Source organism: Zea mays, chromosome 9 (genome assembly GCF_902167145.1).
Source record: "Zea mays cultivar B73 chromosome 9, Zm-B73-REFERENCE-NAM-5.0, whole genome shotgun sequence".
Classification (NCBI taxonomy): Eukaryota; Viridiplantae; Streptophyta; class Magnoliopsida; order Poales; family Poaceae; genus Zea; species Zea mays.
In genome coordinates this window covers 162,002,737-162,020,711 of record NC_050104.1, presented here as the reverse complement: position 1 = coordinate 162,020,711, position 17,975 = coordinate 162,002,737, and positions in this window count along the sequence as shown.

Sequence of the window (17,975 nt, the reverse complement as noted above, 5' to 3'; positions counted from 1 at the left end):
TTGTGCTGCGTCGTGGGCCGCCCTGTTTTCATATCGGCGACTGATGTAGGGCCCGACATTCAGCTGGACATTCGGACGCGAAATTACCAGTCGTAAGATGCAAATCGGGTGGTAAAAAAAAATATACAAATTTGCTGGTGTGGTCGCGTGCACTCCAATTCCTTGTCTTGTTGTTGGCCTCCTGTTCATGTAAGATTTCATACGCTTTGAAAAAGAGCTAACTGGCTGATGAAAACATAACCTATTGATCAGTTCCTCCAACTTATATTAACTGCTTGTCTACAACAGGAGATGGTTTATTTGTCAACTTGGTACGCGTGCATAAGGGCATGTACGGTGTTGTTTAATATGGAGACCTTTAAGGTGTATAAATGGGATTTTCCTAAAAAATAAATAAAATAAAATCATGGAGCCATCTTCCGTGAAGAGATGACTCTGGCTCGTAACCCAAGTAGCAACAAACGTCTATATTTGTTGAGCACCGTTTTGAGCTGGCGGACGGCCCGGACGGTCCGCGGTCCGGACAGTCCGCGCCATTGGGCCGGACGGTCCGCGCATGCGCAGAGCAGTTTAGTGTTCCGAGTTTTGTGCTACGGTTGTTAGCTATATTCGCGGAATTAGCTCGGAATCAGTTGTGTAAAGGGTCCAGCCCCCCTCCTCTATAAATAGAGAGGTCTACGGCCGATTTGTAATCATCATCAATCGAATCAAACACTTCTATTTCACATTTTATCCTAGGAGTAGTTCTAGTCTAGTTTAGGTTTAGCCTCTCGATCCCCAAATTCTCCGCCTCTCCTCGACTCTACGTCGATTAGAGGAGTCTAGGCCGGCCTGCCCGAGCCTAGACAACTCCTAGGATCTCTCCTCCCCGACGGGGTCCCTCCCGGGAGCGAGATCCAGGCGCCGCCGGCGATCTTCCGCCGCACCTGCGCACGCGCGGACCGTCCGGCACTAGGGCGCAGACCGTCCGGCCATCAGGCAGGGAACCCGAGCTCCTGCACCAGGTCGCGGACCGTCCGGCCCTGTGCCGCGGACCGTCCGCGCCTGACCAGAGAGCGCCGCCGCCTCACGCCAGGTCGCGGACCGTCCGGCCCTGTGCCGCGGACCGTCCGCGCCTGACCAGAGAGCACCGCCGCCGGTTCTTTTGAAGTGATTGGCGCCTCCAAAAAGGTGTCAACATACTTTTTGGCGACTCCGCTGGGGAAGACAGATATAGACGCATCAAATCGGCCCTCAATGGCCGGTTCAAGAGATAGCTCTGATATTTCTCCAAGCAACATCATAGAGCCGACTTGGGAAACCTTGCCGGCTGACGAACAGCTCCAGTTCGAGGAGCATAAGGAGCAGATGATCCAGGAGGCGAAAGCAAGGTTCTTGGCCAACTTCAAAGTGGACAAGAACAACAAGGTCGTCCGACATCGGGCGATGGATCCGGCTTCACTGCGACCCACGCCAGATATCCCCAATGTAAGTAGAACAAACGAGCTGCAATCTCTTAAGAATTATGTAGATGAACAGCGTGAACAAATGCAAAATATCATAAGGGATATGCAAAACGATTATAGGAGACTAGTACGTGCATTTGATAAATCTAGTATAGCAAATTTTCCTTCACACGAGGTTGAATTAGGGGATAACGCACGTAATACATCGGCTAGAGGTTGTCACGACCAGTCACAACCCCTTTATGGGATGCCGATGGACACATACCCTGAGCAACCGCAAATCGGCAGCAAAACAACCGATTTGCACATGTCCGGACCGTCCGCACGTGAGCGCGGACCGTCCGGGCCAGCCACGGCCGGACCCATTTTTAATGAGTTACCTAGACATGCACCCGAGCCACCACATACGTCACAGAACCCAAACTACCCAGTCAGACGGTCCGCATACAACGACGGACGGTCAGCATATAACCACGGACGGTCCGGGTACATATCCGGACAGTCCGCACATGAGTCTTTTGAGGAAGATTATTACCCGAATCCTCACCTGTCCCAGCAACACTTCCCATCACACTATGCAATGCACCAGCCCATTAATTCAAGATCCAGAGCCCAGGAAAGCTTTCCGGCCCCACCTAGAAGGACGGAAAGAAACGATCAAACCTATGAGCCATATAGGGCAAACGGAAATGCACCACGTAGCTCAAACCAATAGGGGGAAAGACAACATACTAACATCCAACCAACCCCACCTATGTTTGACCAGAGAGCTGGTGGTCTTGCACCGGCTGCCATTGATATAGTAAGGGAAGAAATAGCCGGGGCGTTCCGAGATAAGCTCGGAGTAAGCATGGTCCCTGGGGGGCAATCATATCGGAGACCTTATGTCAGCCGATTTGATCACCACCCATACCCACAGGGAACCAGGATACCTGAATTCGCAAAATTTTCGGGTGATCAAGGAAAGAACACGCGCGAACACATAGGCCAGTTTTTAGCACAATTAGGAGAATTGGCCGACACGGAGGCATTTCGCGTACGTTTGTTTTCATTATCTCTAACAGGAACCGCGTTTGCATGGTATGCCACTTTACCTCCTAATTCCATTTCATCATGGGGGGATCAAGAACAAAAATTTCATGATCATTTTTTCTCCGGTGACTACGAGTTGGATTTGGTAGATTTAGTGTCATTGCGACAGGCTAAAGATGAATCGGTTAATGATTACATCCGGAGATTCCGAGATACAAGAAACCGATGCTTCCAAATTCATTTAGCAGAAAAACAGCTAGCAGGATTAGCCTTTAATGGTCTATGATATTATTTAAAAGAAAGATTAGAAGACATCCAATTTTTTACACTAGCACAGTTACACCAGAGAGCTTTGGCTTGTGAAAGCCGGAGCAAATAAACTGCTAAAACAATTCGTCACAACGTACATATAGTGGAATGCGACCAAAGTAGCTCAGATGACAAATCAGTAGAAGTATATGCTGCTGAAATGGTTTGGCCAAAACAGGCCAAATCTTCGGCTTGTTCCTCCTTACAGCCGGTTCAAAAGAAACGGCAAGAGGAGGTTAAGTTTACGTTTAATGTTGGTAAGTGTGATAAAATATTTGACGAATTACTCAAAAATGACAACATTAAAATAAATCACACTGTTCCATCCGCCGACAAGCTAAAACGTCGTGTGTACTGCAAGTGGCATAACTCATTTTCTCATACCACTAATGATTGTAATGTGTTTCGGCGACAGATTCAATCGGCCATTAACGAGGGACGATTGAAATTTCAGGAAATGCAGGTGGATACAGAGCCCTTTCCGATGAACATGATCGACTTCGAGGGCAAAAAGTCCTGGTTCGGCCAAACACAGCCGATAAAGGCAAATGCAAAGAAACAATCATCGGCGATGCTAAAAAGGCCGATGGGGATTGTAAAGTTTCTTGCAGGAAAGTGGTGGCCGAGAAGACTCCCGATGGAGGGGAGACTTTGAAGGTGACCATCACAGCCTCTAGCACTGGGGGGCAAGCGCAGACAGGGAGACAATTGCGGGAACCCGTGCTGCGCACCGCGGACAGTCCGCCATCCAGACGCGGACGGTTCGACGCTTCTCCGGACGGTCCGGAGAACTCCAGCGGACGGTCCGGCCATGCTCAGGACTCACAGCGGCCATGTACCTTCAAACCACGACGACCAGAGATAGGTACGTGGAAAACAAATACATTTAAAGCAGCTGGTCGGTTGGTCAAGCCTGGCCCGACTTTCGATCAATTGTTGTCTAAATACGTGAAAAAGAAGGCCGGCCCTAGCGACCGGCCAGCAAAGCGACCCCGCTCACCCATTCATGAGCAACGTCAGGTCAGGCCGATTGGACCACCCCACCAATCGGAAGAAATGAAAGGTCATACTGTACAATTGAGATCTAACATGCCGACATGGACACCTCCACCCCCTTATCCGTCTATGCCATATCCATACACATACTTACCTCCACCATATGTCCCAAATCAAATGTGGGGCATGCCACCATATCCATTTGGGATGCCACAGTACCCTGTCTGGGGGGCACCCCAAACATCTGTTTTTGACAGGTTGGCGCCGCCAGTACAAGACCGATTGAGCGCTGCTGAATCCGGTCACCAGGCACAGGCCCAACAAGATTGCCGGACTACTCGGCCTCCAAGGCCGACCAATCCGGCAGGGGGCATATGCCTGTAGCAACTCAAAGAACAACAAAAAAGGACATCATCAAAATAGGCACTGCAGATGTTGTCATACAGGGATACAATAAAGGGCCGATGATTTTTGGCGAATCGGCCAACACAACCGAAAAGGATATGACTACCATCAAAACAGCCGATCCAAAATACTCCATGCCTCGATGGTGCCCAGCGGGATTGACACGGTCCCAAAAGAGAAAATTACAGCGCCTAAGAGCAAAGGAGAGCCAGGAGAAGGAGGCGGAAAAGACATTTAATGACACACATCCACTATACCCGCCACCGCAAAAGAAATGGAGACCAAAGGCCATTGAGAAAAAACAAACGGCCACAGAAATAGAAAGTCAATCTGCACCAGGCGCGGACCGTCCGTCTTCTGCACGCGGACTGTCCGTCCTTCACCAGGAAGCCTCTGGACAATCTGCACCAGGCGCGGACCGTCCGGCCCCCGCGCGCGGACCGTTTGCCGTTCGCCAGGAAGCCTACGACGACACGCCAACATCAATGGAAGAGGATGACCTGCTGGGAGAAGACCTGGTCGACTACGAGGCTTCTCAAGAACGCCCAGGTATGGATGTAAATGTTATTACATTTTCCGCCGATTGTACTATTATCAGCGACAATGAACATGTTGTTGCCCAGTTTGATTTTGGTCCTAAAGAAGCCGCCTTTACTAAACCAAAGGAATCGGTAAATCATTTAAAGCCTCTCTTCGTGCGCGGTCACATTGATGGGATACCGATTGCTAAGATGTTGGTAGATGGAGGGGCGGCTGTAAATCTAATGCCTTATTCATTGTACAGAAAATTAGGTAAACAAGATGACGAACTTGTCAAAACCAACATGACCCTCAGCGGTGTTGGAACTGATAGTTCGATCAAAGCCAGGGGAGTCACGTCCGTTGAATTAACCATCGGGACTAAGACCCTTGCTGCTGCATTCTTCGTCGCTGATGTAGAAGGGAATTACAGTTTAATCCTAGGCAGAGATTGGATTCACGCCAATCAATGTATACCTTCTACATTACATCAAATGTTAATACAATGGGTAGGCGATGACATAGAACAAGTACATGCTGATGTATCGGCATGCATCGCTGTGGCCGATGCCCCTGTACTCTGGACTTATGAGACTGCTACATGTCTCACAGGAGTAGATTTTTCTGATTATCAATTCATAAGTATAGATAAGAAAGGTTTCATTCCTGTAATGCTAGAGCCGATGGAGAATCAGCTAAATCCTAAATAAAGTTTAAATGATGAATACACACAAAATTCATGAGTCTTTGATCACGGACAGTTCGGCTTCCAAGGCCGGATGGTCTGGTCTTTCACAAAAAGGTTCGGACTCTAAGACCGAACATATATCACAGCAAAAGGATAGTATTACGGATGATCCGGTCCCCGAGACCGGAAAGTCCGCCGTCACACAAAGATCATCTAATTCCTCTGTGGGGAACATGATAGAGGAATTCAGAGATCTTGATAAACTAGGACAGGGATTTACATCGGCCGATCCTTTGGAGGAGATTGACATAGGAGATGGTAAAACTCCAAGGCCGACTTTTGTAAACAAGAACCTGGAGACCGATCCTAGAGATGAGATGATCAGTCTATTGAAGGAATATTCAGATTGCTTTGCTTGGAATTACACTGAGATGCCTGGATTAAGCCGAGAGATCGTAGAGCATCAGCTGCCTATTAAACCTGGTTTCAGACCTTTCAAGCAGAGAGCTAGAACATTTCGTCCAGATCTTCTCCCACGCATCAAGGACGAAATCCACCGGCTGCTAGAAGCTGATTTTATCAGACCTTGCAGATACGCAGAGTGGGTCTCCAATATTGTGCCGGTAGAGAAGAAGGAGTCAGGTAAGGTTAGAGTATGCATTGATTTTCGCAATTTAAATAGAGCAACTCCTAAAGACGAATATCCCATGCCCATAGCCGACACATTAATCAATTGAAAGTCGCCTAGAGGGGGGGGGGTGAATAGGGCGAAACTGAAATTTACAAATATAAACACAACTACAAGCCGGGTTAGCGTTAGTAATAAAGAAGTGAGTCCGCGAGAGAGGGCGCAAAACAAATCCCAGGCAAATAAGCAAGTGAGACACGGAGATTTGTTTTACCGAGGTTCGGTTCTTGCAAACCTACTCCCCGTTGAGGAGGCCACAAAGGCCGGGTCTCTTTCAACCCTTCCCTCTCTCAAACGATCCACGGATCGAGTGAGCTTTCTTTTCTCAATCACTTGGAACACGAAGTTCCCACAAGGATCACCACAAGATTGGTGTCTCTTGCCTCGATTACAAGTGAGTTTGATTGCAAATGAAAGAATCAAGAAGGAAGAAAGCAATCCAAGCGCAAGAGCTCGAAAGAACACAAGCAAATCACTCTCTCTAATCACTATGGCGTTGTGTGGAGTTTGGAGAGAATTTGATCTCTTTGGTGTGTCTAGAATTGAATTCTAGAGCTCTTGTAGTAGTTGGGAAGTGGAAAACTTGGATGCAATGAATGGTGGGGTGGTTGGGGTATTTATACCCCCAACCACCAAATGTGGCCGTTGCTGGAAGCTCTCTGTTCGATGGCGCACCGGACAGTCCGGTGCACACCGGACAGTCCGGTGCCCCCTGCCACATCATCGTTGCCGTTGGATTCTGACCGTTGGAGTTCTGACTTGTGGGCCCGCCTGGGTGTCCGGTGCACACCGGACATGAACTGTTCATTGTCCGGTGCACCGGTATGGGCGCGCCTGCCGACTGCGCGCGCAGAGCGCGCATTGAATGCGCCTGCAGGTGACCGTTGGCGCGGAAGTAGCCGTTGCTCCGTGGTTCACCGGACAGTCCGGTGCACACCGGACAGTCCGGTGAATTATAGCGGAGCGGCTTGAATTAAAGTCCGAGGCTGGCGAGTTCCTGAGGCCGACCTCCCATGGCGCACCGGACACTGTCCGGTGTACACCGGACAGTCCGGTGAATTATAGCGGAGTCGCCTCTGGAAATTCCCGAAGGTGGCGAGTTTGAGTCTGAGTCCCCCTGGTGCACCGGACATGTCCGGTGGCACACCGGACAGTCCGGTGCGCCAGACCAGGGGTGCCTTTGGTTGCCCCTTTGCTCCTTTGTTGAATCCAAAACTTGGTCTTTTTATTGGCTGAATGTGAACCTTTGACACCTGTATAATCTATACACTTGGGCAAACTAGTTAGTCTAATTATTTGTGTTGGGCAATTTAACCACCAAAATTAATTAGGGACTGGGTGTAAGCCTAATTCCCTTTCAATCTCCCCCTTTTTGGTGATTGATGCCAACACAAACCAAAGCAAATATAGAAGTGCATAATTGAACTAGTTTGCATAATGTAAGTGTAAAGGTTGCTTGGAATTTAGCCAATATAGATGCTTACAAGATATGCAAGGATTGTTTCTTTCTTATATAACATTTTGGACCACGTTTGCACCACATGTTTTGTTTTTGCAAACTCTTTTGTAAATCATTTCAAAGTTCTTTTGCAAATAGTCAAAGGTAAATGAATAAATTTTTGCAAAGCATTTTCAAGATTTGAAATTTTCTCCCCCTATTTCAAATGCTTTTCCTTTGACTAAAACAAAAACTCCCCCTAAAAGAGATTCTCCTCCTAGTGTTCAAGAGGGTTTTGATATATCATTTTGAAATACTACTTTTTTCCCCCGTTTGAACACAATAGGATACCAATAGAAAATATTCAATACTTAAGTTTTTGAAATTGGTGGTGGTGCGGTCCTTTTGCTTTGGGCTCATTTCTCCCCCTTTTTTGGCATGAATCGCCAAAAACGGAATCATTAGAGCCCTCGAAGTTACATTCTCCCTCTTTGGTAAAAAATAAATGAGTTAAGATTATACCAAAGATGAAGTACGGTCCTTTTGTTTGAGCTCATTTCTCCCCAAAGAATAGAGAGTGGCTTGGAGTGATGGCGAAGCATGAGTTACGTAGTGGAAGCCTTTGTCTTCGCCGAAGACTCCAATTTCCTTTCAATATACCTATGACTTGGTTTGAAATAGACTTGAAAACACATTAGTCAAAGCATATGAAAGAGAGATGATCAAAGGTATACGAATAAGCTATGAGTGCAAGTTAACAAAAGAAATTCCTAGAATCAAGAATATTTAGCTCATGCCTAAGTTTGTTAAAAGATTGTTCATCAAGAGGCTTGGTAAAGATATCGGCTAATTGATCTTTAGTATTAATGTATGAGATCTCGATATCTCCCTTTTGTTGGTGATCCCTCAAAAAGTGATACCGAATGGCTATGTGTTTAGTGCGACTATGCTCGACAGGATTATCGGCCATTTTGATTGCACTCTCATTATCACATAGCAAAGGGACTTTGGTTAATTTGTAACCGTAGTCCCGCAGGGTTTGCCTCATCCAAAGTAATTGCGCGCAACAATGGCCTGCGGCAATGTACTCGGCTTCGGCGGTGGAAAGAGCGACCGAATTTTGCTTCTTTGAAGCCCAAGACACCAAGGATCTTCCCAAGAACTGGCAAGTCCCCGATGTGCTCTTCCTATTGATTCTGCACCCCGCCCAATCGGCATCTGAATATCCAATCAAATCAAATGTGGATCCCCTAGGATACCAAAGCCCAAACTTAGGAGTATAAACCAAATATCTCAAGATTCGTTTTACGGCCGTAAGGTGAGCTTCCTTAGGGTCGGCTTGGAATCTTGCACACATGCATACGGAAAGCATAATATCCGGTCGAGATGCACAAAGATAAAGTAATGAACCTATCATCGACCGGTATACCTTTTGATCCACGGACTTACCTCCCGTGTCGAGGTCGAGATGCCCATTGGTTCCCATGGGTGTCTTGATGGGTTTGGCATCCTTCATCCCAAACTTGTTTAGGATATCTTGAGTGTACTTCGTTTGGCTAATGAAGGTGCCCTCTTGGAGTTGCTTCACTTGGAATCCTAGAAAATACTTCAACTCCCCCATCATAGACATCTCGAATTTCTGTGTCATAATCCTACTAAATTCCTCACAAGTAGATTCGTTAGTAGACCCAAATATGATATCATCAACATAAATTTGGCATACAAACAAATCATTTTCAAGAGTTTTAGTGAACAGAGTAGGATCGGCTTTACCGACTTTGAAGCCATTAGCAATAAGGAAATCTCTAAGGCATTCATACCATGCTCTTGGGGCTTGCTTGAGCCCATAAAGCGCCTTAGAGAGCTTATAGACATGATTAGGATACTCACTGTCTTCAAAGCCGGGAGGTTGCTCAACATAGACCTCTTCCTTGATTGGTCCATTGAGGAAGGCACTTTTCACGTCCATTTGATAAAGCTTAAAGCCATGGTAAGTAGCATAGGCCAATAATATGCGTATTGACTCAAGCCTAGCTACGGGTGCATAGGTTTCACCGAAATCCAAACCTTCGACTTGGGAGTATCCCTTGGCCACAAGTCGAGCTTTGTTCCTTGTCACCACACCATGCTCGTCTTGCTTGTTGCGGAAGACCCATTTGGTTCCTACAACATTTTGGTTAGGACGAGGAACTAAATGCCATACCTCATTCCTTGTGAAGTTGTTGAGCTCCTCTTGCATCGCCACCACCCAATCCGAATCTTGAAGTGCTTCCTCTACCCTGTGTGGCTCAATAGAGGAAACAAACGAGTAATGTTCACAAAAATGTGCAACACGAGATCGAGTAGTTACCCCCTTATGAATGTCGCCGAGGATGGTGTCGACGGGGTGATCTCGTTGAATTGCTTGGTGGACTCTTGGGTGTGGCGGCCTTTGCTCCTCTTCCTCCTTGTCTTCCTCATTTGCATCTCCCCCTTGATCAATGCCATCATCTTGAGGTGGCTCATTTGCTTGATCTTCTACTTCATCAACTCGAGCTTCATCCTCATTTTGAGTCGGTGGAGATGCTTGCGTGGAGGAGGAAGGTTGATCTTGTGCATTTGGAGGCTCTTCGGATTCCTTAGGACACACATCCCCAATGGACATGTTCCTTAGTGCGATGCATGGAGCCTCTTCTTCACCTATCTCATCAAGATCAACTTGCTCTACTTGAGAGCCGTTAGTTTCATCAAACACAACGTCACATGAGACTTCAACTAGTCCGGTGGACTTGTTAAAGACCCTATATGCCCTTGTGTTTGAGTCATAACCAAGTAAAAAGCCTTCTACAGTTTTAGGAGCAAACTTAGATTTTCTACCTCTTTTAACAAGAATAAAGCATTTGCTACCAAAAACTCTAAAATATGAAATGTTGGGCTTTTTACCGGTTAGGAGTTCATATGATGTCTTCTTGAGGATTCGGTGTAGATACAACCGGTTGATGGCGTAGCAAGCGGTGTTGACCGCCTCCGCCCAAAACCGATCCGAAGTCTTGTATTCATCAAGCATGGTTCTTGCCATGTCCAATAGAGTTCGATTCTTCCTCTCCACTACACCATTTTGTTGTGGCGTGTAGGGAGAAGAGAACTCATGCTTGATGCCCTCCTCCTCAAGGAAGCCTTCAATTTGAGAGTTCTTGAACTCCGTTCCGTTGTCGCTTCTAATTTTCTTGATCCTTAAGCCGAACTCATTTTGAGCCCGTCTCAAGAATCCCTTTAAGGTTTCTTGGGTTTGAGATTTTTCCTGTAAAAAGAATACCCAAGTGAAGCGAGAATAATCATCCACAATAACTAGACAGTACTTACTCCCGCCGATGCTTATGTAAGCAATCGGGCCGAATAGATCCATGTGTAGGAGCTCTAGTGGCCTGTCGGTCGTCATTATGTTCTTATGTGGATGATGAGTGCCAACTTGCTTCCCTGCTTGGCATGCGCTACAAATCCTGTCTTTCTCAAAATGAACATTTGTTAATCCTAAAATGTGTTCTCCCTTTAGAAGCTTGTGAAGATTCTTCATCCCAACATGGGCTAGTCGGCGGTGCCAGAGCCAACCCATGTTAGTCTTAGCAATTAAGCAAGTGTCGAGTTCAGCTCTATCAAAATCTACCAAGTATAGCTGACCCTCTAACACTCCCTTAAATGCTATTGAATCATCACTTCTTCTAAAGACAGTGACACCTATGTCAGTGAAAAGACAGTTGTAGCCCATTTGACATAATTGAGATACGGAAAGCAAATTGTAATCTAAAGAATCTACAAGAAAAACATTGGAAATAGAATGGTCAGGAGATATAGCAATTTTACCCAAACCTTTGACCAAACCTTGATTTCCATCCCCGAATGTGATAGCTCGTTGGGGATCTTGGTTTTTCTCATATGAGGAGAACATCCTTTTCTCCCCTGTCATGTGGTTTGTGCACCCGCTGTCGAGTATCCAACTTGAGCCCCCGGATGCATAAACCTACAAAACAAGTTTAGTTCTTGACTTTAGGTACCCAAATGGTTTTGGGTCCTTTGGCATTAGACACAAGAACTTTAGGTACCCAAACACAAGTCTTTGAGCCCTTGTGCTTGCCCCCAACATACTTGGCAACTACCTTGCCGGATTTGTTAGTTAAAACATAAGATGCATCAAGAGTTTTAAATGAAAGACTATGTTCATTTGATGCACTAGGAGTTTTCTTAGGCAACTTAGCACGGATTGGTTGCCTAGAACTAGATGTCTCACCCTTATACATGAAAGCATGATTAGGGCCAGAGTGAGACTTCCTAGAATGAATTCTCCTAATTTTACTCTCGGGATAACCGGCAGGGTATAAAATGTAACCCTCGTTATCCTGAGGCATGGGAGCCTTGCCCTTAACAAAGTTGGACAATTTTTTAGGAGGGGCATTAATTTTGACATTGTCTCCCCTTTGGAAGCCAATGCCATCCTTGATGCCCGGGCGTCTCCCATTATAAAGCATGCTACGAGCAAATTTAAATTTCTCATTTTCTAAGTTGTGCTCGACAATTTTAGCATCTAGTTTTGCTATGTGATCATTTTGTTGTTTAATTAAAGCCATATGATCATGAATAGCATTAATATCAACATCTCTACATCTAGTACAAATAGATACATGCTCAACAATAGATGTAGAGGGTTTGCAAGAATTAAGTTCAACAATCTTAGCATGAAGAATATCATTTTTATCTCTAAGATTGGAAATGGTAGCATTGCAAACATCTAGTTCTTTAGCCTTAGCAATTAAATTTTCATTTTCTACTTTAAGGCTAGCAAGAGAAATGTTTAATTCTTCAATCCTAGCAAGCAAATCATTATTATTATCTCTAGGATTGGGAATTGAAACATTACAAACATGTGAATCAACCTTAGCATTTAAACTAGCATTTTCATGTCTAAGGTTGTCAATCATCTCACGGCAAGTGCTTAGCTCACTAGATAGCTTTTCACATTTCTCAATTTCAAGAGCATAAGCCTTTTTAACCTTAACATGCTTCTTATTTTCCTTAATAAGGAGGTCCTCTTGGGAATCCAAGAGATCATCCTTTTCATGAATAGCACTAACCAATTCATTTAATTTCTCCTTTTGAGCTATGTTAAGGTTGGCAAAAAGGGAACGCAAATTATCCTCCTCATCACTAGCATTATCATCACTAGAAGACTCATATTTAGTGGAGGAGTTAGATTTAACCTTCTTCCGCTTGCCGTCCTTTGCCATGAGGCACTTGTGGCCGACGTTTGGGAAGAGAAGTCCCTTGGTGACGGCGATGTTGGCGGCGTCCTCGTCGTCGGAGGAGTCGCTTGAGCTTTCGTCGGAATCCCACTCCCGACAAACATGGGCATCGCCGCCCTTCTTCTTGTAGTATCTCTTCTTCTCCTTTCTTCTCCCCTTCTTGTCGTCGCCTCGGTCACTGTCACTTGATAATGGACATTTAGCTATAAAATGACCGGGCTTACCACACTTGTAGCAAACCTTCTTGGAATGGGATTTGTAATCCTTCCCCTTCCGTTGCTTGAGGATTTGGCGAAAGCTTTTGATGATTAAAGCCATCTCCTCATTGTCTAGCTTGGAGGCGTCAATTGGTTGTCTACTTGGTGTAGACTCCTCCTTCTTCTCCTCCGTCGCCTTAAATGCCACCGGTTGTGCCTCGGACGTGGAGGGTTCATCAAGCTCGTTGATCTTCTTGGAGCCTTTGATCATGCATTCAAAGCTCACAAAATTCCCGATAACTTCCTCGGGGGTCATTTGAGTATATCTAGGATTACCACGAATTAATTGAACTTGAGTGGGGTTAAGGAAAATGAGTGATCTAAGAATAACCTTAACCACTTCGTGGTCATCCCACTTCTTGCTCCCGAGGTTGCGCACTTGGTTCACCAAAGTCTTGAGCCGGTTGTACATGTCTTGTGGCTCCTCCCCTTGGCGAAGACGGAAGCGACCGAGCTCCCCCTCGACCGTTTCCCGCTTGGTAATCTTGGTGAGTTCATCACCTTCGTGCGCGGTCTTGAGTAGGTCCCAAATCTCCTTTGCATTCTTCAATCCTTGCACCTTATTGTACTCCTCCTTGCTTAGAGAGGCAAGGAGTATGGTTGTAGCTTGAGAGTTGAAGTGCTCGATTTGGGCCACCTCGTCCTCATCATAATCCTCATCCCCTACGGATGGTACCTGTGCTCCAAACTCAACAACATTCCATATACTTTTGTGGAGTGAGATTAGATGAAATTTCATTAAATCACTCCACCTAGCATAATCTTCACCGTCAAAGGTTGGCGGTTTGCCTAATGGAACAGAAAGTAATGGAGTATGTTTAGATGTACGAGGATAGTGTAAGGGGATCTTACTAAACTTCTTACGCTCTTGGCGTTTAGAAGTTACGGAGGGTGCATCGGAGTCGGAGGTCGATGTTGATGAAGTGTCGGTCTCGTAGTAGACCACTTTCCTCATCCTCTTTTGCTTGTCCCCACTCCGATGCGGCTTGTGAGAAGAAGATTTTTCCTTCTTCTCTTTGTGGTGAGAAGAAGATTTCTTCTCCTTCCCTTTGTTGGAGGAGATCTTCTTCTTCTCCCTCCTCTTGGTGCGGGACTCTTCCGATGAAGTGCTCCCTTGGCTTGTAGTGGGCTTTTCGCCGGTCTCCATCTCCTTCTTGGCGTGATATCCCGACATCACTTCGAGCGGTTAGGCTCTAATGAAGCACCGGGCTCTGATACCAATTGAAAGTCGCCTAGAGGGGGGGGGGGTGAATAGGGCGAAACTGAAATTTACAAATATAAACACAACTACAAGCCGGGTTAGCGTTAGTAATAAAGAAGTGAGTCCGCGAGAGAGGGCGCAAAACAAATCCCAGGCAAATAAGCAAGTGAGACACGGAGATTTGTTTTACCGAGGTTCGGTTCTTGCAAACCTACTCCCCGTTGAGGAGGCCACAAAGGCCGGGTCTCTTTCAACCCTTCCCTCTCTCAAACGATCCACGGATCGAGTGAGCTTTCTTTTCTCAATCACTTGGAACACGAAGTTCCCACAAGGATCACCACAAGATTGGTGTCTCTTGCCTCGATTACAAGTGAGTTTGATTGCAAATGAAAGAATCAAGAAGGAAGAAAGCAATCCAAGCGCAAGAGCTCGAAAGAACACAAGCAAATCACTCTCTCTAATCACTATGGCGTTGTGTGGAGTTTGGAGAGGATTTGATCTCTTTGGTGTGTCTAGAATTGAATGCTAGAGCTCTTGTAGTAGTTGGGAAGTGGAAAACTTGGATGCAATGAATGGTGGGGTGGTTGGGGTATTTATACCCCCAACCACCAAATGTGGCCGTTGCTGGAAGCTCTCTGTTCGATGGCGCACCGGACAGTCCGGTGCACACCGGACAGTCCGGTGCCCCCTGCCACGTCATTGTTGCCGTTGGATTCTGACCGTTGGAGTTCTGACTTGTGGGCCCGCCTGGGTGTCCGGTGCACACCGGACATGAACTGTTCATTGTCCGGTGCACCGGTATGGGCGCGCCTGCCGACTGCGCGCGCAGAGCGCGCATTGAATGCGCCTGCAGGTGACCGTTGGCGCGGAAGTAGCCGTTGCTCCGTGGTTCACCGGACAGTCCGGTGCACACCGGACAGTCCGGTGAATTATAGCGGAGCGGCTTGAATTAAAGTCCGAGGCTGGCGAGTTCCTGAGGCCGACCTCCCATGGCGCACCGGACACTGTCCGGTGTACACCGGACAGTCCGGTGAATTATAGCGGAGTCGCCTCTGGAAATTCCCGAAGGTGGCGAGTTTGAGTCTGAGTCCCCCTGGTGCACCGGACATGTCCGGTGGCACACCGGACAGTCCGGTGCGCCAGACCAGGGGTGCCTTTGGTTGCCCCTTTGCTCCTTTGTTGAATCCAAAACTTGGTCTTTTTATTGGCTGAATGTGAACCTTTGACACCTGTATAATCTATACACTTGGGCAAACTAGTTAGTCTAATTATTTGTGTTGGGCAATTTAACCACCAAAATTAATTAGGGACTAGGTGTAAGCCTAATTCCCTTTCATCAATAATGCATCAGGAAATAGAATTATTAGCTTCCTTGATGGTAATGCCGGATATAATCAGATTTTCATGGCCGAAGAAGATGCGTCTAAAACGGCCTTTATATGTCCAGGCTTCATTGGTTTATTTGAGTGGGTTGTCATGACATTTGGTCTGAAAAATGCTGGTGCTACTTATCAGAGGGCTATGAATTTGATCTTCCATGAATTGTTAGGAAACACTGTGGAAGTTTACATTGATGATATTGTAGTTAAATCGGCTGAGTTTAGTTCTCATATAGCTGATTTGCGCAAAGCCTTTGATAAAATGCGTCGGTATGGTTTGAAAATGAACCCACGTAAATGTGCTTTTGGAGTGTCGGCTGGTAAGTTTTTAGGATTTGTCATACATGAACGTGGTATAGAGATAGACCCTGACCGAATCAAGTCTATTCGGAATGTGGGACCTCCGACCTGTAAGGTCGAGGTACAGAAGTTTCTCGGCAAGGTGAATTATTTACGAAGGTTTATTTCTAACCTAGCTGGGAAGATTGATGCGTTCACCCCTATTCTTCGGCTTAAAAATGATGCCGAATTCGCTTGGGGGGCAGAACAGCAAGAAGCATTTGATCTCATCAAAAAATACTTATCTTCGGCTCCCGCATTAAAAGCACCATGAGCAGGAGTACCATTCCGATTATACATTGCAGCTGAAGATAAGGTCATTGGGGCTGTTCTGACACAAGAAACTGAGGGGAAGGAGCATGTGGTGACATATCTAAGCCGAAGGTTGGTGGATGCTGAAACAAGGTACACTTTTATTGAGAAGTTATGCTTATGCTTGTTTTATGCATGCACCAAATGTAGATGTTATTTACTGTCTAGTCATTGCACTGTTTCTGGTCAAGCCGATGTGATCAAATACATGTTGCATAACCCAATTATGAGTGGTAGAATTGGTAAGTGGGCTTATGCACTCATAGAGTATGACTTGGCCTATGAACCATTGAAATCTATGAAAGGCCAAGTCGTAGCGGATTTCATTGTAGAACATCGGATTAATGACATTCATGAACTAGATATGTCATACCTCACTATTACTCCTTGGACCTTATATTTTGATGGATCGGTTTGCAATGAAGGGCAAGGAATTGGCATCGTACTTGTTTCACCAAGTAATGTCTCATTCGACTTCTCTAGCCGATTGAAAACTTATTGCACTAATAATCAAGCTTAATATGAGGCCCTCCTATTCGGCTTAGAACTTTTAAATGGTATGGGAGTAAAACATGTGAAGGTATTTGGTGATTCTCAGCTGGTTGTCCAACAAGTGTTAGAAGAATATCAATGTTTTGATGGTACTCTAAATAGTTACATTGAGAAATGTTGGAGCATAATCCATTCTTTTGACGAATTCAGTATTCGACATATCTCTAGAGTTGAGAATCATAGAGCTAACGATTTGGCACAAGATGCATCAGGTTATCGGATAAAGAGAGGGAAATTTCACAAAACTGAAAATCTGATAACCAGTGCAGAGCCAAATTCCCAGGTCGCGGACTGTCCGCGTGATGACGCCGAACCGTCCGGGGTTACCAGAAATGTCCTCTTAATTGATTCGGCTGACAATGAAGCCGATGCAAGTGATTGGAGGATACCTATACTTAATTATTTACGAAATCCCAATATTAGGACAGATAAGAACATTCGGCGAACAACTTTCAAGTATGTCTTGATGAGTGATGAACTCTACCGCCGAACAGTCAACGATGTCTTGCTTAAGTGCTTGGGCCCAGATGATGCTATATTGGCCATGGTCGAAGTACATGAAGGAATTTGTGGTACCCACCAATCAGCTCCAAAGATGAAATGGCTGTTGCGAAGGTCTGGTTTTTATTGGCCTAACATGATAGCTGATTGTTTCAAGTACTACAAGGGTTGTCAGGTGTGTCAAAAATTCGGCGACCTACAGTTGGTCCCTGCAGCCGAATTACATCCTATCATCAAGCCTTGGCCTTTCAGAGGATGGGGATTAGACTTTATTGGAGAAATTCATCCTTCATCATCAAAGGGGCATCGGTTCATGTTAGTTGCCACTGACTATTTCACCAAATGGACTGAGCCGTTGCTCTGAAGAACATGACGCACAAGGAGGTAATTGAGTTCATAACTGAGCATATTATTAATAGATTTGGCATTCCCCAGACCTTGACTACAGATCAATGTACTTCTTTTATGTCAAAGGAGGTACGTGAATTTGCTGAATTATACAGAATTAAGCTGCTTAATTCATCTCCATATTATGCTCAGGCCAATGGACAGGCCGAATCTAGTAATAGGACATTGATTAATTTGATAAAAAAGAAGATATCTGATAATCCTAAACATTGGCATAAGATTTTGTCTGAAGC